This window comes from Balaenoptera borealis (genome assembly GCF_965194805.1).
Source record: "Balaenoptera borealis genome assembly, chromosome: 15".
Taxonomy (NCBI): Eukaryota; Metazoa; Chordata; class Mammalia; order Artiodactyla; family Balaenopteridae; genus Balaenoptera; species Balaenoptera borealis.
The window spans coordinates 63,936,571-63,962,734 of NC_138871.1; the positions used below are offsets into that span (position 1 = coordinate 63,936,571).

At 36.5% G+C, this 26,164-nt stretch overlaps 1 pseudogene across 1 annotated transcript; it reads right to left on the minus strand.

Annotated features, from left to right (window-relative positions):
* Positions 1-226: 226 nt before the first annotated feature.
* LOC309611829 (metal regulatory transcription factor 1 pseudogene) lies at positions 227-22,692 on the minus strand (annotated as a pseudogene). The gene has a single exon. The product of its transcript is annotated as a metal regulatory transcription factor 1 pseudogene (transcript).
* Between the last annotated feature and the right edge of the window lie 3,472 nt (positions 22,693-26,164).

Below are 26,164 nucleotides of genomic sequence, written 5' to 3' on the forward strand. Positions count from 1 at the left end.
CTCCTCATTTGCAATCCTCCAAATTCTTATGGAAAGAACATATTCCTGCCCTATAATTATAACTAAGTCTAACCCTAGGGCCCATGTATGTTGTATTCCTGGTCCCAGCATTTGCAGCCTGGACCTGGCCCATGGCTGAAAGCCTGTCTGAGACACTTTGAGTTGGCATCTTGGACAAGCTGAATTTCTCAGATGCTTTTGTTGCAATGTAAACCAATCATGCAATGTAAACCAATCAGACTACCAAAAAGTGACAGAAGGGGGGGAAAAAAACCCCAAAACAAGCAAACAAACAAACAAAAAACCCTCTGCTTTATTTGAAGTGAGTGTTTTGTTTAGTCCTTCTCACATTTTTATCCTTACCTATTCTGTGTCTATGGCTATAGTACAACAGGTTCACAGGCACCAGAGCAATTACCTGGCAAATACAGAAGTGCCTGTAAAAGTTTTGTTTGCTATTTGTCCCTGTACATGTGATACAATTTCATATGAGCTTGTGATTATTAAGCTGACTGCTTGGCCATGGATGTGGCTTCAGTTTGCCATAGTTTTGTAAAATCTCCCTACAGATCTGATGTTCTGATTTACAACACAAAATATTTGTTCCAAATGTCCACAAGGGGATTTCTAAACTGTAATTCATGGACACACATATGGAAGAGGAATTTTTTGTTCAGTTGTTTGTAAAACTTGGTGAAGTGCTTCTTCCTTGAGAAAGGGCATCATGACCCCTTGGAGTGACACATCATATTGAGGGAAAGGTTAGAAGAGAGTCTTGGGTAGTTAGAAAAAAAGATATTCAAAATACCTAGGAATAAACCTACCTAAGGAGACAAAAGACCTGTATGCAGAAAACTATAAGACACTGATGAAAGAAATTAAAGACGATACAAACAGATGGAGAGATGTACCATGTTCTTGGATTGGAAGAATCAACATTGTGAAAATGACTCTACTACCCAAAGCAATCTACAGATTCAATGCAATCCCTATCAAACTACCACTGGCATTTTTCACAGAACTAGAACAAAAAATTTCACAATTTGTATGGAAACACAAAAGACCCCGAATAGCCAAAGCAATCTTGAGAAAGAAAAACGGAGCTGGAGGAATCAGACTCCCCAAATTCAGACTATACTACAAAGCTACAGTAATCAGGACAGTATGGTACTGGCACAAAAACAGAAACATAGATCAATGGAACAGGATAGAAAGCCTAGAGATAAATCCACGCACATATGGTCGCCTTATCTTTGATAAAGGAGGCAAGAATATACAATGGAGAAAAGACAGCCTCTTCAGTAAGTGTTGCTGGGAAAACTGGACAACTACATGTAAAAGAATGAAATTAGAACATTCCCTAACACCATACACAAAAATAAACTCAAAATGGATTAAAGACCTAGATGTAAGGCCAGACACTATCAAACTCTTAGAGGAAAACACAGGCAGAACACTCTATGACATAAATCACAGCAAGATCCTTTTTGACCCACCTCCTAGAGAAATGGAAATAAAAACAAAAATAAACAAATGGGACCTAATGAAACTTAAAAGCTTTTGCACAGCAAAGGAAACCATAAACAAGATGAAAAGACAACCCTCAGAATGGGAGAAAATATTTGCAAATGAAGCAACTGATAAAGGATTAATCTCCAAAATTTACAAGCATTTCATGCAGCTCAATATCAAAAAAAACAAACAACCCAATCCAAAAATGGGCCAAAGACCTAAATAGACATTTCTCCAAAGAAGATATACAGATTGCCAACAAACACATGAAAGAATGCTCAACTTCATTAATCATTAGAGAAATGCAAACCAAAACTACAATTAGGTTTCACCTCACACACCAGTCAGAATGGCCATCATTAAAAATCTACAAACAATAAATGCTGGAGAGGGTGTGGAGAAGAGGGAACCCTCTTACACTGTTCGTGGGAATGTAAATTGATACAGCCACTATGGAGAACAGTATGGAGGTTCCTTAAAAAACTAAAAATAGAACTACCATACGACCCAGCAATCACACTACTGGGCATATACCCTGAGAAAACTGAAATTCAAAAAGAGTCATGTACCACAATGTTGATTGCAGCTCTATTTACAATAGCCTGGACATGGAAGCAACCTAAGTGTCCATCAACAGATGAATGGATAAAGAAGATGTGGCACATATATAGAATGGAATATTACTCAGCCATATAAAGAAACAAAATTGAGTTATTTGTACTGAGGTGGATGGACCTAGAGTCTGTCCTACAGAGTGAAGTAAGTCAGAAAGAGAAAAACAAATACCATATGCTAACACATATATATGGAATCTAAAAAAAAAAAAGGTTCTGAAGAACCTAGGGGCAGGACAGGAATAAAGATGCAGGCATAGAGAATGGACTTGAGGACATGGGGAGGGGGAAGGGTAAGCTGGGAAGAAGTGAGAGAGTGGCATGGACTTATATATACTGCCAAATGTAAAATAGATAGCTAGTGGGGAGCAGCCGCATAGCACAGGGAGAACAGCTTGGTGCTTTGTGACCACCTAGAGGGGTGGGATAAGGAGGGTAGAAGGGAGGGAGATGCAAGAGGGAAGAGATATGGGGATATATGTATATGTATAGCTGATTCACTTTGTTATAAAGCAGAAATTAACACACCATTGTAAAGCAATTATACTCCAATAAAGATGTTTAAAATAAAAAGAAAAAATATTCAACATAAAAATTATGTCTTATAGTATGACTTGTTTTCATTACACCACCTAAAATGTACTCTGAAATGTTAAATAACATTAAATAAAGGCTTCTTTTTTTCTTTTGTATACTTAAGGGGCATGTGCGTTAATGAGGCTGAGACACATTCCTCTATCTAGAATTTTCCTTCTCTTTGCATAAACTCTAATGTACATTTTCTCTCTTTTTTTTTTGATGGATTTCTTAATTACATTTTTCTATTTAGTCTCAATTTTTTGTGGTTTCTATGTTCAGGGAATTAAGCACAGAAAAAAAGCAATGAAAAGGGAGACAGCAAAATTAAAATATAGTCGAAGTATGGAAACAAAGATGAAATTTGGGGTAGATATAGATTTGAGAATGTTGTAATAGCCATTGGAAAGAAGAATGGCATTCAAGTATGCTCAGAGAAGACAACTGCTTTAAAAATTTGGAAAATTTTACTTTGAAATGAGTAGCCTCCTGGCTACTGCTAAATCTAATATATCTCAAATTCCTATGGTTCTGATATCCTCTACTGCCAGACTTCCTGGACTTTGTATGATTCAAAACCTTCAGGTGGAAATTAGATGATAGAACCTTTTGAAAATATTGTTTACCTAAAATACTTTACAGACAAAAACTCAATGATTTAATTTTGTTCTATTTTCTAAACTGCTATCTTAAAATTTTTTTTTGACAAATATAGCAAATGAAAAATTGGGGAGGAAAAAATTGATTCACTGGTATTTTATTTTGTTCTGTTTTCTGACTGAAATAGAAATACAACTATTCATATTCCTGGTATTGGTCAACTTTTCAGGGCTTAAGTGTTGATTATTATTTAAATAGATAATATTATGGGTAATAATTAAGATTTTCATTTTGAAAAATCTTTCCATGAGTAGTCAGGATGCTTCTGACATTCTTAAATAGTATATTAATGAGAAAATCATGAACAATTGCTTTCGCCCCTGGACTTTTTATCCAATATATTAAAGATGAAATTGCTATGGTTTGTTATGTCTCAATGGGGTTCCTCTGTCATCCTCCAGGACAGGCTGTCATCTAGAGCCCAATCATTTTCTCCTTGGGAGCCAGCACTTTCCCACTCATCCATAGCTGTTTTCTACTCTTTTCTAAAAGTTATACATTTTGACAAGAGATTACAGACCTGTGACTTTACAGAGGAGCCATCTGAAATAATTAGCCTTTTCCTTAGAGGAGCCCTCTTGGAAGTTTTCCACAGGCATTACCGAAGGTACAGATATTATAGATTACTCCCCCATTGGCATTTGTCTCTTTTCTCACTATAATTTCATTAATTCTCCTAATGTTGCCTGAGTCTGATCTCTCATCAGTCAATAGCTTTTGACCACATAGTTTGTATTTAAATAATTGCTTATTATATTGCCTTCTGAAATTAAGAAGAACATTTGGTCATGAAACAAGGCACAATGAAGACCATTCCAAGAGTGGATTTGGTTTACTTAGGTATGATTTAAAAAGTGTCAGTTATATAAAGAAATCTAAATTTGCTATAATTCACTGATCCAAGACATCAATCAACAAGTACTCCTACAGAACCTACTTTTAGTCCTACTTATGTAGAACATAAGTCCAACTTATGTGCATTTATATTTTATGTTTCCTGCAGTCAACATTCTTTTTCTCCTTTAAAAATATATAATGCTTTGGTGGGGGTGGTGGTGGTAGGATGAATTGGGAGAATGGGATTGACATATATACACTAATATGTATAAAATAGATAACTAATAAATGAAAAAAAAGACTGGATCAACACTTAAAATCATCAATATAATAATATCTATAATTATTAATACTGTATTATATACTTGAAAGTAGATGTTAAATGTTATCACCACACACGAAAACAATTATGACTATGTGATGGGATAGAGATACTAACTAACCTTATTGTGGTAATCATTTTGTAATACATACATGTATGTAATCATCACAGTGTACGCCTTAAATTTACATATGCTTTATGTAAATAATATCTCAATAAAGCTGGGAAGAAAATTTTAAAAAATATAATGCTTTATCCAAGTTTATATATTATCTCTTTCTGATCAACTCCCAATCTAATGGATATCATTGAACTGACCAATTATAATGATCCCAGTGCCTATAGTATTTGTAATGATTGAGCTATTGCAGTGTCAAAAATAGTGTTATCACCTTGAAATAGTCAAAGCCACTATTCCAAAAAATAATAAGCCTTAGATAATGACATCTTCCTGTCTGAGTTGATTTGGATATTCATACTGTATTCTTTCATTTGTTGATTCAGCAAATATATAATGAGTACCAAATATTTGCCAGATATAATAGGCTTTAGCACGTGTGTGTATGGGGGATTAGTATAAATTTGGAGATCTCCTTTTCAACTCCATGAATGATGAATTTTGGATATGGAATCTCATTTGCATCAAACATCATTAGTTATTTTAAAAGATTTCTTCCAAACTAATATAAGGGGCTGTACATTGTAGTGGTTAAGAGTATGGGCTCTAAAGTCCTATGGTCGGAGTTCAAATCCCACCTCTACCCCTTGCGAGTTGGGTGACCTTGGACAAATTACTTAATGTCACTCCGCCTCAGTTTTCTCATTGATAAAATTTTAAGAATTGGGTCATTATTAAAAGAAGATAAAACTTCTGAAACATTGATCACAGCTCTTGGCACATGGAATACGTGTTACACATATAAAAAGAAAGAGAGTGATAGAATGAAATATCAGGGCAGTTGCTTAATTGGTTTCTTTAAACAGGTGACAATGTGACTGAGAACACTATTCTTTTGTGATCCTGCCCTTACATCTTGTAACTTACTTATGCTTATTGAACTTGGGATCCTAATTTAAAAAAAAAAAGGGTGTGTGCTGAGATGGGGTGTCTACATGCTCACTAAACTTGGGAAATCTTAAAGGCATCAGGTTTTTCCTTAGCCACGACTTGAAAGAGACCAGAACAATCTCTCTACTAGTGGAAGAACAAACAAACTATTGCACTCATTTAGTTGAAGCAAGAGTATTGTTTCTCAGTGCCTGATTGAGTTTACCACAGTCATCTGTGACCTAGTAGCGATTACAGCATGAGTAAATATCAAGAGAGTACATGAAATTCTCAGTAAACATATAAGGTATTATAGCCTCTTTTTGGGAGTGTTTCTTATTTTTCCAATATGAATAAAAATATTCTGTCTCCTTTGGAAGCACCAATGTTGACTACATCTGATACCACTTAACAAGGTAGAAGGGTATGAAATTGACTGTTGCTCATATGTTTTATACCTAGGTGCTATTTCTATTATTACAGAGTTAGAGATATTTGAATTTGGTTGAATTATACCCTTGCTCTCAAAGTTCATGGTCATTCTTGTTTTCTACCTGGCCTTGTTTGTTTTGTTGTTGTCACAGACAAAATAAGAAAGAAGGAAAATTTGAATTAATGTATCTATGTTTCATGGTTATGAAATATAATTACCTATGTACATAAGGAAGTATATGGTTTGCTCTGTGTGTGTGTGTGTGTGTGTGTGTGTAACAAACTTAAGAATCTGTGGATGCTGTTATATTGTTATTTTTTTTGGATTGAGTTGGGCAGTAATATTACTCACAGTTTATAACTCAGACTTTACATGTATTATTCTTAAACATTAAAGATGCTATATAACTGGCAATTCCATGATCAAACATCTTTGCTGGAAAATTGATTATTTCATTTTTTTTTTTTAAGATTTTTTTGATGTGGACCATTTTTAAAGTCTTTATTGAATTTGTTACAGTATTGCTTCTGTTTTATGTTTTGGTGTTTTGGCCCCAAGGCATGTGGGATCTTAGCTCCCCGACCAGGGATCAAGCCCGCACCCGCTGCATTGGAAGGCGAAGTCTTGACTACTGGACTGCCAGGGAAGTCCCTGATTATTTCATTTTAAATTGTGTTTTTCTCTGTTCCACTAACTTTGATATAAATAAATCACTTCATATATCTTCCTAATTTTTAAATTAGTTTTTATTGGAGTATAGTTGCTTTACAATGTTGTGTTAGTTTCTACTGTACAGCAAAATGAATCAGTTATACATATACATATCCCCTCTTTTTTGGATTTCCTTCCCATTTAGGTCACCACAGAGCATTGAATAGAATTCCCTGTGTTATACAGTAGGTTCTCATTAGTTACCTGTTATATTTTATACATAGTATCAATAGTGTATATATGTCAATCCTGATCTCTCAATTCCTCCCACCCCTCCCCTTTCCCCCTTGGTATGCATACATTTGCTTTCTATGTCTGTGTCTATTTCTGGTTTGCAAATAAGATCATCTATACCATTTGTCTAGATTCTACATATATGCGTTAATATACGATATTTGTTTTTCTCTTTCTGACTTACTTCACTCTGTATGACAGTTTTGTTCCTTTTTATGGCTGAGTAGTATTCCATTGTATATATGTACTGCATCTTCTTTATCCATTCCTCTGCTGATGGACATTTAGGTTGCTTCCATGTCCTGGCTATTGTAAATATTGTTGCAGTGAACATTGGGGTTCATGTGTCTTTTTGAATTATGCTCTTCTCTGGGTATATGCCCAGTAATGGGATTGTTCTATTATTAGTTTTGTAAGGAACCTCTATACTGTTCTCCATAGTGGCTGTATCAATTTACATTCCCACCAACAATGCATGAGGGTTCCCTTTTCTCCACACCCTCTCCAGCATTTATTGTTTATAGGTTTTTTTGATGATGGCCATTCTGACTGGTGTGAGGTGATACCTCATTGTAGTTTTGATTTGCATTTCTCTAATAATTACTGATATTGAGCATCTTTTCATGTGTTTGTTGGCCATTTGTATGTCTTCTTTGGAGAAATGTCTATTTAGGGCTTCCACCCTTTTTTGGATTGGGTTGTTTGTTTTTTTGATATTGAGCAGCATGAGCTATTTGTATATTTTGAAGATTAATCCTTTGTCAGTTGCTTTGTTTCAAATATTTTCTCCCATTCTGAGGGTTGTCGTCTTGTTTATAGTTCCCTTTGCTGTGCAAAAGCTTTTAAGTTTAATTAGATCCCATTTGTTTATTTTTGTTTTAATTATCATTACTCTAGGAGGTGGGTCGAAAAAGATCTTGCTGTGATTTATGTCAAAGAGTGTTCTGCCTATGTTTTCCTCTAAGAGTTTTATAGTGTGTGGCCTTACATTTAGGTCTTTAATCCATTTTGAGCTTATTTTTGTGTATGGTGTTAGGGAGTGTTCTTATTTCAACCTTCTACATGTAGCTATCCAGTTTTCCCAGCACCACTTATTGAAGAGACTGTCTTTTCTCCATTGTATATTCTTGCCTCCTTTGTCATAGATTAGGTGACCATAGCTGCGTGGGTTTGTCTCTGGGCTTTCTATGCTGTTCCATTGATCTATATTTCTGTTTTTTGTGCCAGTACCATACTGTCTTGATTACTGTAGCTTTGTAGTATAGTCTGAAGTTGGGGAGTCTGATTCCTCCAGCTCCGTTTTTCTTTCTCAAGATTGCTTTGGCTATTTGCAGTCTTTTGTGTTTCCATACACATTCTAAAATTTTTTGTTCTAGTTCTGTGAAAAATGCCATTTGTAATTTGATAGGGATTGTATTGAATCTGTAAATTGCTTTAGGTAGTATATTTAGTGATATGTCAATTTATCTGTCAACCCACCCTCACTTAAGAGCACTATTCTGACCAATGATGTTTCCTTTAGCATAGTTTGGCTCCTCATAGGCTAAGTGTACCCCTGTGTTACATTCAGTTAATTATTCTACACTTATTTTTCCAGTTGATGTATTGTTGAGCAAATAAGCCAACAAGATGGAAAAACTGCTTTTACCTATTGTATTTGAACAAGAATGAATGCTGCTAGCAATCATTATCCTTTGACCTAAAGTGAGTCTATGGCCTCTGGCCTGAGGAGATACAAATTTGTGTTACCTCTAAAATGTGGTTTGCCCATGCTTAATTCTATTAAACCCAGTATCAATACAGTCTATCAAACTCACTAAAAAATGTCAAAATATGAATCACCATTGTCTTTTCTACTATCATTTTCCTACTTTTCCTATGCCACTTTGATTTACCAACGTTTGGCTTGATATTTTAAAATGCAACCAAGATAAATTTTGTTGGTAGCAATGATAATCAATACCAGATTAAACAGCCTAAAAATTAAAAATGGAGAAATGTTGAGATTTGTTGAAGTCCACTGTGAAAGCATTGCTGAAGCTTTCTTTTTTTTTTCATTTAGAATTTTATGCATATGAGTAACCTTAATTTCCAAGTTCACATGACAATAAGCAAAAGTGACATACAGTGAAGCCAAACAGTTCATTTATAACTTAGCTTTTTTTGTTGTTTTGTTTTGTTTTTGTTTGTTTGTTTTTCTCCAAAGATCAGTTCCTTAAAAATGGATGCTCCTGGGATATGAATAAAGAAAATATGTCTGAAAGGTGAGGATTTCAAACAGTAGATTTCTTCCTCCTTCAAACTGCTGACCCCACGATGGTAGGCATCGCACCTTCTGCCTCCTGCTCGGCCTCTGTTCCTGGAGGCGAGCACATCCGGGCCTTTCACTTGGAGAAGCTGCTGGTCAGGCCCATCTCCTCCTCCTCCTGCACTAGTGCTTCAGTGGGAATCAGATTGGACGGCGTGTCCAGGTTCTGGAGGGACAGAAACTCTGACGTATCCATGGCACGTAACGTTTCTGTCTGAGGGTCTGAAGGAGTCACTGCTTGTCTGCTTTGCTCACAGGAAGAGGATGCGGTGGAGGAGGACGACAGGGGGATCGGGGGCGGGGAAAAAGTCTGCGGTGGTAGCTTCAGGCTGGGCTCATCAGGAGGCTGGGCGCTCAGCGCTGGAGCGGGAGGGGACGGACAGCCCTTCCTCCTGCTGGCCGCCCTCTCCTTGGCGGAGTCCCGGCACGCACACTGACACTGACAGGCCTCCTCTTGTTTGATGATGATCACAGGGACGCTGAGGCCAATCTGCTGTACAGTGCTCCCTGTGCTACTGGCTACTGGTACTGCAGGGGTAAAAAACACCTTCTCAACTTGAGATGCTTGCTGAATTTGTTCTTGGGTGTGTGGTGAGCTGGTGGCACCATTTAGTATCCACTGTAAGTTCTGTTCTCCCATGACGAGGCTGGGCTGCAGGAGAGCCGTGCTGGGAGTCGGGGTGATGGTTATAGCGGGATTACTAGTTAGGACGGAGTTGGCATCCAGGGGCGGAGTCTGGACCATGGCCGGCAGGGGCTCAGTAGTACTCTGTGTGAGGCGGTGCTGCCATGGCTGACGCCACTGCCGCTGCCGACGCCAAAGCCCCCGCGACAACAGAAAGTCCCGGTACGATGGGCTGCGGTGCCTGGGGGTGCGGAAGAAACTCTTGATGATTAGCAGCAAACTGTGTGCTGTGGGGAACAGGCACTTCTCGAGGTTGTAAGAGAGCAGGGGGGGGTTGCCAAATGCAGCTTGTTGGGAACCAGTTCCTAGGGAGGGAGCAGGCAGAGGAGCAGACGGTGCTGAGGCTGGTAGCAGAGGCTGGGGTGGCTCAGAGACGCCAGGCTGTCTGTTGAGGATCTTCCTGAACTGCTGGATCATCTGACTTCTGGAACGCTGGTTCAAAAATGATGGCTGGTGCAAGTGTGCTGAAAGTGTTCTGGCCTGTATTGGAATTTTCTTGAAATTCGGAATCTGTGGACAGAAGGCTTAAATTCCTCAAAGGGAGTGATTTGTATCCTCAGATCCATTGTGATTTAGAAGTGCACTGTATGAATTTCCTTTGTTATCGTGACCTTCCATGTGACTTTTGAGACTGTACTGAGTGCTGAATGTTTTCTCACAGCCATTACTGGGGCAGAAAAGGGGTCTTTCACCAGTATGTGTACGGACGTGAGTTTTAAGGTGGTGGCTTGCTGCAAATGCTTTTCCACAGCCATCATGATCACACCGAAATGGCTTTTCTCCTGTATGGGTTCGAATGCGCTTCCTCAGATCACTGAGCGTGGTGAAGCACTTGCCGCAGCCTTCAGATTCACAGTTAAACGTCTTCCCTGTGTGAAGCCTCTGATGTGCTTTCAGCCTGTACAGCGTGTTGAACGCCTTCTCACAGCCCTGAACTTCACACTCAAACGGCTTCTCCTTCGTGTGCACCGCACGTGGATCCTGAGGCTGTAGGAGGTGAGGAAGGCCTTGCCGCAGCCCTCCTGATTACAGACAAAGGTGTACTCTCCCCGGTGGGTCTTCTGGTGGGTGCGCAGGTTGCCTGCTGTGCTATAGGTGCGGGGACAGCCCTCAAAGGTGCACTGGTACCGCTTTACTTCTTTACGTTTCGTTTCTGGACATTCTGACTGCAGTGTGAGGGTTGCACCTTCGATATTTCTTGGCATGGGCGTGGAACCAGGGTTTATTGTTAAATGAATCTGATCTGGTGAGATAATGTGTTGCACATAACCCTGGGACATTGCTTCCTGATCTATTAGATGAAAGCCCTCTTCACCCCCTACTAGAAAAGGCAAGTGTTCTCTGCACTGTCCGTCGTCATCTTCGTCTTCCAAAGTGCCAGGATCCTGCTTGATAAGAACAGTTGTCCTATCATAAACAGTTCCAGATGAGGAAGGCACCAGTTCGTTCTTATCCACAAACCTGAGCATCTTGTCATCGGGGGTCAGCTCATCTTCCTCTACCTCAAAGGAGCTGATGCTGTCGTCTGGACTGTGTTCCCCCATGGCTCAGTCGTGCTCAGCCCAATTGTGAGAAATGGAAAGGTAGACCTGTCTCCGCGGCTCCCGGCAACGGCGGCGGCGGCAGCAGCTTCTCCCCTCCCCAGCGGCACCAAAGCTTTCTTTTTTTAAGTGCATTTTATTTCAAATGGCTTACATTACTTACCATACAGTAGATAGGCAATTAGTCTAAAGGAATCTCTTTTCTAATTTCATTTCCTTCAAGAGGACTTTTCTCCACCATTTCACCTTCTTGACTTTCCTGTGCTTGTATTGATGGGGTAGTCTATTTCCATTACCTTTGCAATCTTTTTTCATTCCCCTTACAACTGAATTTAATTTAGTCTGCCATTCTAGACATGAAGTGTTGGTCCAACTGAGTTATTTAAACTCAAAAAGGTACAGAATTTTTATTACTCCAATTCAAGCTTTATATGCGACAAGTTTGTCAAAGATGGAAGCCCAAGATTATTTTTAAAAGAGGAAATGATTCTCTTGTGTTTGTGACTTTGGATAATGCATATAGCAGAACTGATAACCACCCTTACCCCTGATGCCTATGATCTCCCAGACCATCTAGCAGCTGTTAATCTATTGAAATTTACCATACATTTTTCCTTTCATCTTAACCTTACATTAAATATTTCCTGCAATGTAGATATCTGAGCCACTTAAAAACAAATAGTTTATTAAAAATTACATAGGTTATTTTAGCACAGAGAGCACATTTTTTACCACCACATCTGTTACTAACATGATTCATTATCTAAGCAATGTGTGTATCTGTATGGTAAGGATGTGAGACTATGATTACAACCAAGCAATATAGGAGGTTATTTTCCTTATGTCATATGAGAAATTATAGGAGTCTAGACTAAATAAGGGGCAGAGGAAATGTATAAAACACACATGATTAAAGAGACCAAAGCTGTAGAGATAGACAAGATTTGATGACCTATTAGAAGGGGCAAAGTAGAGGATAGTGCTGTTAAGGAAACAAATACAAATTTGCCTTCGGTGACTAAATCTAGTCATCATGTCACTTTAAAAACTAAACACGTTGAAGGGGCTAGATTTGTTATTATATTCTGTTTGATTGGTTGATTTAATTATTTCCATTTTGCATATATGAGACATGAAAGTGGAGATATCTGGTAGGCTGTTGGAGATACAGATCTGGATTACAAAAGAGATAGGACTACTATTCATTAGCAAACACGTAGTAGTCGAAGAGCGGACAGGGTTGTTTGGGAAGTTGTGGATGCCAAAGAGCACAGGGCTAAGGACAAAAGTTAAAAAAAAATAACCCAGAAACTAAACAATAACTAGAAAAGTTAAGAAAGTAAGGAAAATGGTGCCACAAAATCTGATGGAGGGGGAAAATAAAATAAGGTCTAGAAAAGAGAAACTGAATGGATTAAAGATTTAGTTAATAAGACCTCTATGTGTAAATTGACAGAAGTATGATGACTTAACCTGCCTGAGGAAGTGGGCATGAATTGGGGTTGCTTATGAGGGTCACATGTTACTTGTAAACATGTATAATCTACCTGGACAGTGTTTTCAATCTTTAGAGATGATAACCAGAAGTGAATGTATTATATATTATAAGAAAAGTGTTTAAGATTATATATATATATGTGTTATACATAATAACATACTATATATAACTATATATATATATATACATGTACATATAATCTCCAGAAACTTCAGAATTTCTATATAGAGGAAGCTTATAGGTAGCATTCCAGTTGAAACACAAGGCTAAGGAACATTTCTTGAGGTTGTATTTCCACGAGCACTTGGTATTTGCTTGGAGATTGTGTTTCATTAGGGGTGACTGTGTGGAGGGTTGGCTGATGAAAATTGCGGTGATGGACTTAAGCTACTTGACTGCCCAGATCTTGATATCACGTTAGATCTGTGGAATCACATGTAGGTCACCCCTTGAGTTCTCTGTTGGTAACTTTGGGTGGGCTTTAATGAGGATGGCATGATGATCAGTTCTGGGTATTATACCTGTCCATTCCAAGTATAACAACCCATTTAGATGAAGTCTTCCCTAGAAGGTGAATATTAGATCTGATAGTCTTTTGAAATATCTTGCAATGCTGTTAATCAATACTTTTTGTAATCAATACTCCAATGTAATTATGATTTTTTAAAAAAGTGAAACAGTGGGCAAAGAAGTGGGCAAATGTTTTAAAATAGTGCAGGTTGGATCTCTGGGGATTTTAAAGAACCATGTGTTTGTTGAAAAAAAAGTGTTGCTCAAGCTTAAAACAAAGTTGAAATTGAAACCAAGCATATTCATTTAAAAAGTTTATTCTAGTCCTACTCCAGACTCTTTCAGAACAATGTTATTTATTCTATTCAATCCCCATATCTTAACATAGTTGACAATGTTGGAGGTATTTCAAAGTTGACATTGCTGGTATAATTTCTGTGAAGGTTTTAATGTCTAATTGAAACATGAGAATCTCTAGAAACAGAAAAGCCATTCTTTCTTATCTTTCAAAAAAGTGTTTATATCTGCAAATGACCTCTCAAAAGAAACTTCCACAAATGTTACCTTTTTTATGGGTAAAAAGAGGAAAATTACTTCATCCAAGTGTAAGTAATATGAATAAGAAAATTCTCATTACAGAAATTTGCCAGGGCCCTTTTATTTAGCTCAATAGCATTCAATTGGCTATAGTGATAAAATTCAAAGTTAGCAGTAGTGGAATATTCTTCCATTTAACATCAAGCCAGTACTGAAGAAAATTGCTGCCATATTTTCTAAGTTATTAACCTTTACAGTGAGATATATTTCTATGCACAGAGAAGAATTTTCTCCTCTATTTTAATGTGAACTTAAGTTAGAGATACTAATCAAATAAATAAATTGAAATCGAGCCATACACAGCTGTTTTCTTTTGTCCTTTCTACATTTGCCTTTATGTTACATATTGGGAAAATGTAGGAAATGTTTGAAACTCTTATTGATTACAATAATGCCATTTTGTTATGCCAATAAAAGTGACTGTATGAGTTAAAGCATATGCCTTTTTCTTAAAAGTGTGCGATAGACTCCTATTGACATTAAAACCCCTCAAAAATCATTATCTATGTCTGAATTACTTCATTCAAACTCCCTATTCCTTCACTGTGGTTCTAGCCAACTTCCTGACAGAAAGTAATCAAAAATGCCTTTATCCATTCATTTCCCTTCTGCCTTAGTGGATTTTCCATAGTAATGCATGCCCAGGTTACCCAACTTTCCTCTTTTCATATTCCCATGAGTTGATCTTCCATAAATGGTTCCACAGTTTAACCTCCCCCCAAAACCTTGTTCAGATTTATCAATGTATACTTGAGCACTTCTTTCTTCTAACCCTGTTTAGATACATCACTCTTGCAGCTAAACTCTATGAGCTCTCTCATTTATGCACTTATCCAGCCTAAAACCTCCCTTTGTAAATAACTTATTCCAGACTTTATTTTGATAGTCCTTTATCCTATTCACATTTATCAGCCCCCTGCCCCACATAGTAAAACACATGAGTTTAGAGTAGAACAGCTAGAGTATAAAATTTAGTTCTGAGTGTGTGACTTGATTCTCTGAAATTCAGTTTTTGCATTGGCATTATAGGAACAACAATATTTGTTACAGAGTATTGTGTGACTAGTAAATAACATAAATAATGTAAGACACTTTGCTAAATGCCTAACACTTTGAAAGAATTGAATAGGTGTTAACCATTCTCATTCTCAATAATTTTATTATTCTGCTGTTTTTGAACATCTCTAGGAGATGTAAAATAAACTGAGATACAGTGAAATAGTCATGGGATTTGAAATTAAACAGATCTGTGTTAGTAATCTGACTTAAAACTTATTAGCTGTGTGACTTTAAGTGTCTTACCCTCTTTAAGCTTTATAATGATGATTCAATAACATGATTTTTATATAACAGCTGACAAAATTTGTCCTGATTAAGTGTCTATTGAATGTGTAAATGAGTGATGTTCACTGTAGTGTTGACCTTTACAGTTTCAAAAATATTTTCACTGAACCATCCAGCAAAGGTTTATTTATCACATTTGGACAGGAAACTGTACTAGGCATGGGGAATAATTTCAAATAGGCCTGGTAAGGACCATTATCTATTTGTGTGGTACATAATAAAGCACTGCCTGCCCTTAGATTGGTTAATAATTCTTTGGAAACAGTAGCAGGTATCTCTTTCTACTCAAGCCTAAACTATAATTCACATACATCTGGTATGTCTGGAAAACTGATGAGTCAGGCCTTCCCCTAATCAATTTCTATAACTTTCCCCCTATAATTCTTTCAAGCCACCTGAGACAATTATAGGTGTGGCCATAAGAGAAAAAATGTCTAGAGAAAGGTATTAGGAGAATGTATTCAGGGTTAGCAGCAAAAATGCATGCAAGGTAGACTCTGAAATAAGTTCCAGGGGAACAGTGCCATTGGAGGTAAGTGGGCTGGTTGGAACGCATGCACGGTTCCAGGCTGAGAAGCAGAGAACAGCACTGGATGAAGCCTTCCAGCCTCAGCTAGGAGGTAGCAAATCTGGATTACGTAAGAGATGTGACTATGACAAACTCAATCATATAATCTAGAATTTTTCCCCCATTGCAAGGTTGAATGTTAGTAAAAAGAAAACATTATTTAGTATTTACGTATTAGTCACTCAACCACAACAGTCAAAACAATAATAGTTCATTTTAATATTTACCAGATTAAAAGTGCATTTCCAAAACCAAGTTCTCATTACTTACTGACTTCTCAATGGCTAGTATGTAAATGAATTTTATAAAGTCAATAGAATATGCATTACAACCATATAAACATTAATTGCATTAATAAATTTCCTATGTGACTTTAAGTATATGATCCCTCCAAAAGTTTTCACTATTTTCCAAAATCATGTAGTGATATAATTACCCGTAAATAAAAAGTGATGCAACATATTTGAATGTATAAGGTGCTACCTTGAAATTAGCTTATAAAAGTTAATGGTCAATAAAACTTGTTTTCAGCTCATAAAATGTGTTTATTTAACTTTCTCTTGAAATATCTGACAATTAGCAGCATGCTATTATTGTATTGGAATAAAATCCAATTAAATCACAAAGCTACATTCCTTCTTTCAGAAATTTTCAGAGAAATAAGAAATAGCTCTTGAATAGAGGTCATATCTAGATATTTACTGTAGAATTATGGTGAGAATATAATGGTGGAGAAGAATTAGTTGGAAAAACAAGTTGAAACACTGTAATGTTATTTCTAAAAACAAATATGATGATTGACACATGCCCATGAACTTTTTGAATGAAAGTAGATGGAGATCTCTTGCCACTTGATATTAAAACTCCAACAGCAAATGTCTATGGCTGTATCCCAAACTGAGTAATTATATTTGGTCCATAGCATAAGCATTTGATGATTTTATGTTTCTCAGTATGTCCTGCTTTTACAATTTCACCAAGGACAGCATTAAAAAAAACCAAACACTAATATTAAAATGGCAAAATCAGGGAAAGTCAGAAAAAAGGCAACCAAATAAAACTGAAACAAGGCTAGATATATCTAGAGAGAGAGAGAGAGAGAGAGATGTTGCCATACATAAATAAATAAGCCTCCACCTTGAATGACTTTGAATGCTATGTAAAAATGGTCTACACATATTTAAGAGAAAAATTCCCCTAGTATGAGCTTCAGGCTCAGTGATTGTTATGCATTATATGCTAAAATGTAGTGAAAAGAAGAGGAAAAATATCTGCAGCTATGAAGAGTGATGGGCAGGCCTATGGCCAGTAGTTATCTTCTCTCTTTTCATAAAATCTTCCAGTTGAACTTGGTGGAACAAAAAAACCCGTGTCCAGGTTATCCTGGGATCTCTGGTTCCCTAAGTTTGGTATTGGCTAGTAGGTATGAAGCTTAATAACTCCCAAAGTCCTTTTAGATATCTTGCTCATTCAGCATTAAAAGAAAGTGTGGCCAAATTGTTTTTAATTGCTCAATCAAGTGTGGCATGCTTGCTTGTTTTAATGTACAATGCTGAAAAAACAGTAGAATGAAGAGTTAAGATTAAGAAACACGATTCAGAAAAGTAAACCTCAAAAGGAGAATACCAGCTAAACTGAAGAAGTAATCCATGATCTTCAAGTCTTGGATACACACTCAAAAGAAAGTGGCCAACAGTTGCTATTTGGCATAAGCCCCTAAAGCTGGTACAGCATGGTCTACCAATCCTGTGATCCTAGCTATACCGAGCTAGGTTGTGGGCAGGTGTATAAGCTGGGAATCACAATCTGCAAGTTGGACACAAATTGCTAAAGAGCAAATTCTTGCCTGATAGAGGAGCTATGAACAGAGCAACAGCCTGTTAATACTCTCTTTTGGAATGCTCAGTGAGCAAGGAAAAGATAGACCCCTGGGCCTCATTGTATTATTCTAAGTGCATTACACATTCTGGAATAACTAGGAGAGAAGGATGTAATTTGTGAGATGACTCCCCTTTGCCCTTATTCTTGTGGGTCCTTGCAGTAAACCTCCCTTGGAGAAGATAATCTGTGTAACCCTAGAAACATCAAAGTATTTGATCTCTTATGAGAGACAAGCACAGAAATATGAGCACCCAGATTTAGAAACTGTTGTAGTGTGACAGGCCATTGCCAAATCAGGCTGAATTTATAGCAAAGTTTCGAAGTGAGAGAGTAGAAATGACATATATATACTACCAAATGTAAAATAGATAGCTAGTGGGAAGCAGCCGCATAGCACAGGGAGATCAGCTCGGTGCTTTGCGACCCCCTAGAGGGGTGGGATAGGGAGGGTGGGAGGGAGGCGCAAAAGGGAGGGGATATGGGGACATATGTATACATATAGTTGATTCACTTCGTTTTACAGCAGAAACTAATACAACATTGTAAAGCAATTATACTCCAATAAAGATGTAAAAAAAATAAATAAAGCAAAGTTTTAAAAAATAAAAAGTTAAGTTTCAATAACAATGCATTTAGTTTTGAAGAGAAATTTGAATTTTGCAGAGCACTATATACAGCTTTTATCTCATTTGATCCTCAAAATAGACCCAAATAAAGGAATAGGTATTATGTTTATTTTACAGATGAAGAAATTTAACCCCATAGAAATTAAAAGATTTTTTCCTACTTTATTAGCAAGGATCGGCAGTTAGGACTGGAACACGGGTATTCTGAATCTAATTCCAGCTGGGTGTACCTGTGCCTGCACACATCTGGGCACACTGTGCAGTCTGCCTTGAAATGGGTCTCATCGAGTGTTGCCATCCAGTTGAATGTCTACTCATAAATGATTCACCATGAAAATGGACGTTGCTGTGTAACGGATAGGAGTTAGAAGCCCTGGCAAAGTCATGCATAGCATGAAGAGATTTTTCATTTTAATTTTTAAATCAAATTGGCAAGGCTATTATGGGACAAATGAAATTCCATTTGACTTGCAGAGTTTCAATTTAAAAGAACTGAATATTTTGTCATGCAAAGTGAACAGTAGTATGCATAGAAAAATTGGTGCAATCAAACCACATCTATGCATGGGTTGATTTTAATCCCATGGCTCTACCTTTGATGTAAGAGTAAGGATAAGTAAGGATAAGCGTTACCCACTGATAACAGTGGGTAACACTGAAGGCATGCTTATTGTATCAGACACTGTCCTAAGTACTTTATGTATACAACTTTTCCAACCTCATAACAGCCTTTTTGTATACAACTTTTCCAAGCTCATAACAGCCTTTATGTATACAACTTTTCCAACCTCATAACAGAAGGAACAATTATTATCCCCCTTTTAAGACTATGAAACTGAGACCCTGGGAATAAGTAACTTGTTAAAGGTTGCATAGTGGGTAAGTAGCAGAGTTGGGTTTTGCCTCTGCAGCCTACCTCCAGAATGAATGCATTTGAAGAAGAAAGTATACCGCCTCTCATAAAAGTAGTAGGATTACATAATGGAGAAGAACCACAAGGGACTCTGGAGTCACACAGAATCAGTTGGAGTTCTGGCTCTGTCACTGCCCAGCTGTGTTATTCTGAACAAAAGGTTTAACCCATCTCTGCCACAGTTTATTTACCTGTAAAATGGAGATGCTAGTAAAGCCCTTTTTCTAGGATCATTAGCAGTTTCAAGTGAGTTAAGCCTACTTCATTGCACATTAGGTAATGAATAAATGATAATTGTAGAGGAAGAGCAGAAATCAGACTTTAAAAATAATCTACTCCAAGCCCTTAATTTAAAAAAAAAGTGAAGAAGCTGAAGCCCAAAGGGGTTAATGGCCAATTTTATATCATGTTGTCAGTGGCCAAATCACGAGTAGAAGCCACACCTTTCAAATCTATGTTTGTGGTCCTTTGAACCACAAGGGAGTAAATAAAGGATTTTATCTCACATACTTTTTTTTCAATTAAAAAAGTTCACTATTGAAATATTTTTACTTCTTCTCTGTTTAAAGAAGAGTCTACAGTTACAGGAATACCCTTTCAGTCTTGTCTATATGTCACAACTATTTGTAAGTAAACTCTAAAAACTGTGAACTTTTAGCTTGGAAAGAAGGAAATCACAATTTAGCAGTCTAAGATACCAACACGGTTTTGATGAAGTTTTCTTTAATGGCATATTATTTGAGACTCATGATAGTAACAAAAAATTGGCAAATGGAGGAAATCTAGACAATTTTTTATCGTACTCAGACCGTATATAATAAATATCAACGTTGATGACACAGGCAAGGGCTGTGAGGGCTCAGAGGAATAGGGGGTGGCAAGGACTGCAGTGTGTTGGGGGATAAAGCATGACACCCTCTCCCAGCACCTCTCCCCTCACCAAGGACTCGCACTGTCCCCCTTGGAACCTCTCAGAGGAGATACTTTGTAGTTTACTTGGACAAATATAAAATAAGTAAAATTCTAACAGTGAACAGATGAAGGATGCCCCCTTTACTTTCCTGATTAAGTATCAGGAAAGATAAGGATAGTTAATGAGGCATGCAAAAAAAGACAAAGGCTGATGAAAGAAATGCAAATCGCTTATAAATATAGGGAATAATTATGATCATATGCTTCTATTTTCTACCTCTACTTTTCTTTCCTTCTTTTTCACCTATGTCTTGCTATACTTTGGTTAATCCTCTTAAACCCAACTTCAGTTTTTTCTAGAATATGGCATAATACAAATTTAAAATAAGAAAAAAACACATAATCAAAAGACAACCATATTGAAAAACACACTGATATATGTATTGCGGTTTCTCAAGCTTTTTTTTTTTTTTAAAGATTTTTTTGATGTGGACCATTTTTAAAGTCTTTATTGAATTTGTTACAATATTGCTTCTGTTTTATCTTTTGGTTTTTTTGGCCACGAAGCATGTGGGATCTTAGCTCCCCAACCAGGGATCGAACTCACACCCCCTGCATTGGAAGGCGAAGTCTTAACACTGGACTGCCAGGGAAGTCTCTCTCAAGCTTAATTTAACTCATAAAATACTTTAAAAATCTTAAATCATCATCCATTTATAATGCTCTTATTGAAGCAAGTATATATGCAGATAAGTGCACATATTATAAATGCACATCTCAATGAATTTTCATGACATAAACATCTCTCTAACAGCACCAACATCAAGAAAAAAGAAAATACCAGCACCCTGAGAAGCCCTACTGTCCTGCCTTCCATTTTCTGCCCCACTAAGGTTACCCACTGTCCTGACGTCTATCACCATAGTACAAGATAGTCTGTTTTTGTGTTATAAAAATGGAATAATACCATATGCATTTTTCTGTGGCTTCTGTTGTCCAAATTTACGTTTATATGATGATATTTACATTATTCATTAGGTAAACATAAATTCATAAATTCCTTGGATAAATGACTATTTAGATAATTTCCTCATTTTAAATTGGCTTGTCTTTTTGTTGTTAAGTTGTAAGTGTTCTTTACATATTCTAGATACAGGTTCCTTATCAGAACCTACAAATATTTTCCTGTGGAATGTCTTTTAACTTTCTTTCTTTTTTTAAATTTTTTTAAATGTTTTTATTGGAGTATAATTGCTTTACAATGGTGGGTTAGTTTCTGCTTTATAATAAAGTGAATCAGTTATACATATAAATATATCCCTATATCTCTTCCCTCTTGCATCTCCCTCCCTCCCACCCACCCTATATCACCATTCTAGCTCGTCACAAAGCACCGAGCTGATCTCCCTGTGCTATGCAACTGCTTCCCACTAGCTATCTATTTTACATTTGGTAGTGTATATATGTCCATATATACACTACCATTCTCTCATGTTGTCCCAGCTTACCCTTCCCCCTCCCCACGTCCTCAAGTCCATTCTCTAGTAGGTCTGCATCTTTCTTCCCATCTTGCCCCTAGGTTCTTCATGACCATTTTTTTTTTTTTTTTAGATTCATATATATGTGTTAGCATACGATATTTGTTTTTCTCTTTCTGACTTACTTCACTCTGTATGACAGACTCTAGGTCCATCCACCTCACTACAAATAACTCAATTTTGTTCCTTTTTAAGGCTGAGTAATATTCCATTTTATATATGTGCCACATCTTCTTTAACCATTCATCTGTCGATGGACACTTAGGTTGCTTCCATGTCCTGGCGATTGTAATTAGAGCTGCAATGAACATTGCGGTACATGACTCTTTTTGAATTATGGTTTTCTCAGGGTATATGCCCAGTAGTGGGATTGCTGGGTGATATGGTAGTTCTATTTTTATTTTTTTAAGGAACCTCCACACTGTTCTCCATAGTGGCTGTATAAATTTACATTCCCACCAACAGTGCAGCAGGGTTCCCTTTTCACCACACCCTCTCCAGCATTTATTGTTTGTAGACTTTTTGATGGTGGCCATCGTGACTGGTGTGAGATGATATCACACTGTAGTTTTGATTTACATTTCTCTAATGATTAATGATGTTGAGCATTCTTTCATGTGTTTGTTGGCAATCTGTATATCTTCTTTGGAGAAATGTCTATTTAGGTCTTCTGCCCATTTTTGGATTGGGTTGTTTGTTTTTTTGATATTGAGCTGCATAAGCTGCTTGTAAATTTTGGAGATTAATCCTTTGTCAGTTGCTTCATTTACAAATATTTTCACCCATTCTGGGGGGTTGTCTTTTCGTCTTGTTTTTGGTTTCCTTTGCTGCAAAAGCTTTTAAGTTTCATTAGGTCCCATTCGTTTATTTTTGTTTTTATTTCCATTTCTCTAGGAGGTGGGTCAAAAAGGATCTTGCTGTGATTTATGTCGTAGAGTGTTCTGCCTGTGTTTTCCTCTAAGAGTTTGATAGTGTCTCTCCTTACATTTAGGTCTTTAATCCATTTTGAGTTTATTTTTGTATATGGTGTTAGGGAGTGTTCTAATTTCATTCTTTTACATGTAGCTATCCAGTTTTCCCAGCAACACTTATTGAAGAGGCTGTCTTTTCTCCATTGTATATTCTTGCCTCCTTTATCAAAGATAAGGTGACCATATGTGCGTGGGTTTATCTCTGGACTTTCTATCCTGTTCCACTGATCTATATTTCTGTTTTTGTGCCAGTACCATACTGTCTTGATTACTGTAGCTTTGTAGTGTAGTCTGAAGTTGGGGAGTCTGATTCCTCCAGCTCCGTTTTTCTTTCTCAAGATTGCTTTGGCTATTTGGGGTCTTTTGTGTTTCCATGAAAATTGTGAAATTTTTTGTTCTAGTTCTGTGAAAAATGCCATTGGTAGTTTGATAGGGATTGCACTGAATCTGTAGATTGCTTTGGGTAGTATAGTCATTTTCACAATGTTGATTCTTCCAATCCAAGAACATGGTATATTTCTCCATCTATTTGTATCATCTTTAATTTCTTTCATCAGTGTCTTATAATTTTCTGCATACAGGTCTTTTGTCTCCTTAAGTAGGTTTATTCTTAGGTATTTTATTCCTTTTGTTGCAATGGTAAATGGGAGTGTTTTCTTAATTTCTCTTTCAGATTTTTCATCATTAGTTTATAGGAATGCAAGAGATTTCTGTGCATTAATTTTGTATCCTGCTACTTCACCAAATTCATTGATTAGCTCCAGTAGTTTTCTGGTAGCATCTTTAGGATTCTCTATATATAGTATCATGCCATTTGCAAACAAATTGGATAAAATACCAACAATCTTATTTTTTTATCTTGGGATTCCTTTTTATTTTCTTCAACAGTTTTAGAAAAGTTGTTTGGCAGACAATAGCTAGAATTATACTTTTCTTTTCAATTGCAATTTCCTGGTGCCTACAGAGACGGAATGGTGAAGTATTCCAGAAACAACTTGCTCAGCACTGATTGGTTGTCAAGATCATAACTAGGCACAAATTCTGAAGTTAATTATATACCTTGGTAAGTTTTAGTTGATGCTGATTGTTGTTTCACTGGCTTTGTTTTGGGTTTTGTTTTGTTTTGCTTTTTCCAAAGATATAAACCAAGGTTACAATGAATAGGTCACAATGTCCTCCTAAAAAAGATAACCAGAAACAAACTAGTAGAATGAGTTGGGTTTATTATGCATTACCGGGAAGGAGAATGCACACCATGAGGAACCATGGGGCATCTCAGTAAGAGTGTGTTAGAAAAGACTTATTGCAGGATTCAGGCTTTGCTTAGGTGATTTGAGGGAGGGTTCAAACAAGCAAGTCTTTGGTCTGAATTGGATTCTCTCAGGAACTGTGGATAATTCTGTGATTAAGTAAAAAATAAATCTTATTTGGCAAGAGAGAAGGCTAGAGCAAGGCTAGAGCTGTTAATTGTTAAAGAAGTAGTAGTCATCATTCATACTAGCTAGGATGGGGGATGTTTGATATTTTAGGGTTTACAAAATGATATTGTCTTTCTTTTTACTTAGTCAACATCATGAATTGTTCTTGTTTGTTATCTCACTTCACCGCAGTCACACAGTGACCTTTTCTGAAATTGAGATTCTGTGAAATCACTATGTCCAACAGGAGAACCCTATGGCCAAGCTGTGGGTGCCAGGCGGGTTCTAACACCAAGAGCTAGCTTAAGAGTGAAGCAAGTTCTGGATTTTTAGAGGCTAATTTTCTTTTTATCGTGGATGAACTATATAGTAAGTAACACATTTGTCATCAAGTCTTATGAGTCATTAAATAGATTCAAAGAACCATGGTGATTTAATTTACAAAGTTACACTTTGTACATTTTAACAAATCAACTCTCTTATGGTACTATGCTATTTTTTTTTTCTTTCTTTCCTCTTGCTGTTGTCCACTATTAAAGATATTTAAAGCACTGTATGAGCTAGCAGGGATGTTAGGGTGGGAAATTTATAGTAGGATTGTGGCCAGATCTCATGTCTGAGCAAACAATCAATACAATTCAAAATGCGGTCTAATGATTACAATCCCTCATGACAAATTGTCATTAAAAAAGAAATAGCTCTATAATAATGTGACAAATATTATTTCCAAATTTCAAAGTCAGCAGTAAAGTTTGAGTTTCTCTATTTATATTCTAATCTTTCACTAAGTTCTACACTATCAATTTACCAAGTTTTATGTTAACCTCGGAGATTTAAAGGACACTCTTTGGAGTAAATCAGCTGTTTGTCCTTCAGAACAGTGAATTCAATTTAAATGCAGACCCATGGGAAAATCTGCTTTTAAAATAGAGCCAGTGTTTTATAATTTGCACATTCCTTTACTCACAAACCATCACTTTTTAAAAGAAAATTTTGTTATTTCTATTCATATTACATTATTAAGATAACCTGGCATTGGCATTACTGATGAATTTGAAATATATATATTGAGGTCACATGTGCTTTTTCTGAATTTTATTTTATGTAAAATATATATGTATATATATGTGTGCATATATACATATATAAATACATGTATATAGATATATGTGTGTGTATACACACATACATATATACAGTGTATATATATATATATATATATATATGCCAATGCAGCCTTGGATATTCAGGTTCACTTGATGGAGGAATTCTACATGCAAGTTCAAATCAACGTGTTTCATGAAGCAGACCCATGTTCCTGAAATAATATCAGGACAACATGGGCAATTTTTTCCCTGGTTAAAGTTGCATGAGATAACACATATTCTTTGCATACCAAATAAGTCTAAAGGCTACTGAATAGTACAGTTTACACTGTCAAAATAATACATGAAATTAATTTAAAAATTCATTGACAATTTTTAAATTATAAGTACATGCATTTGAGCCAATGTTATTGAGCAAATATCACACCACATGTATAACTTTGTTTTGTAATATTTCTTAATTCTGTTAGGACAAATACCTCTGCTTTACTCTTACTTATGTAAGGCTGGCTTAGCTATTCATAAATTATTCTTCCATATAGGTTGTAGATAAAGTTTGTTAAGTTTATCAAAATATCAAATTGGAAATGTCATTGGATTGCATCACAGTTATAGATTAATTTAAGAACAACTGACTCATTTGTAATATTAACCCATTTCTCCTAAAAACATGAGATGTCTCTTGAAAAATTAAAATCTTCTTTTACACTCTTATTTCTACAGTTTCTTTCCATATTGCACTCCAGATAAATTACTATATGAATTAAAGTTTTTGTTGCTGGTGTGATGGTGTCCTATTTT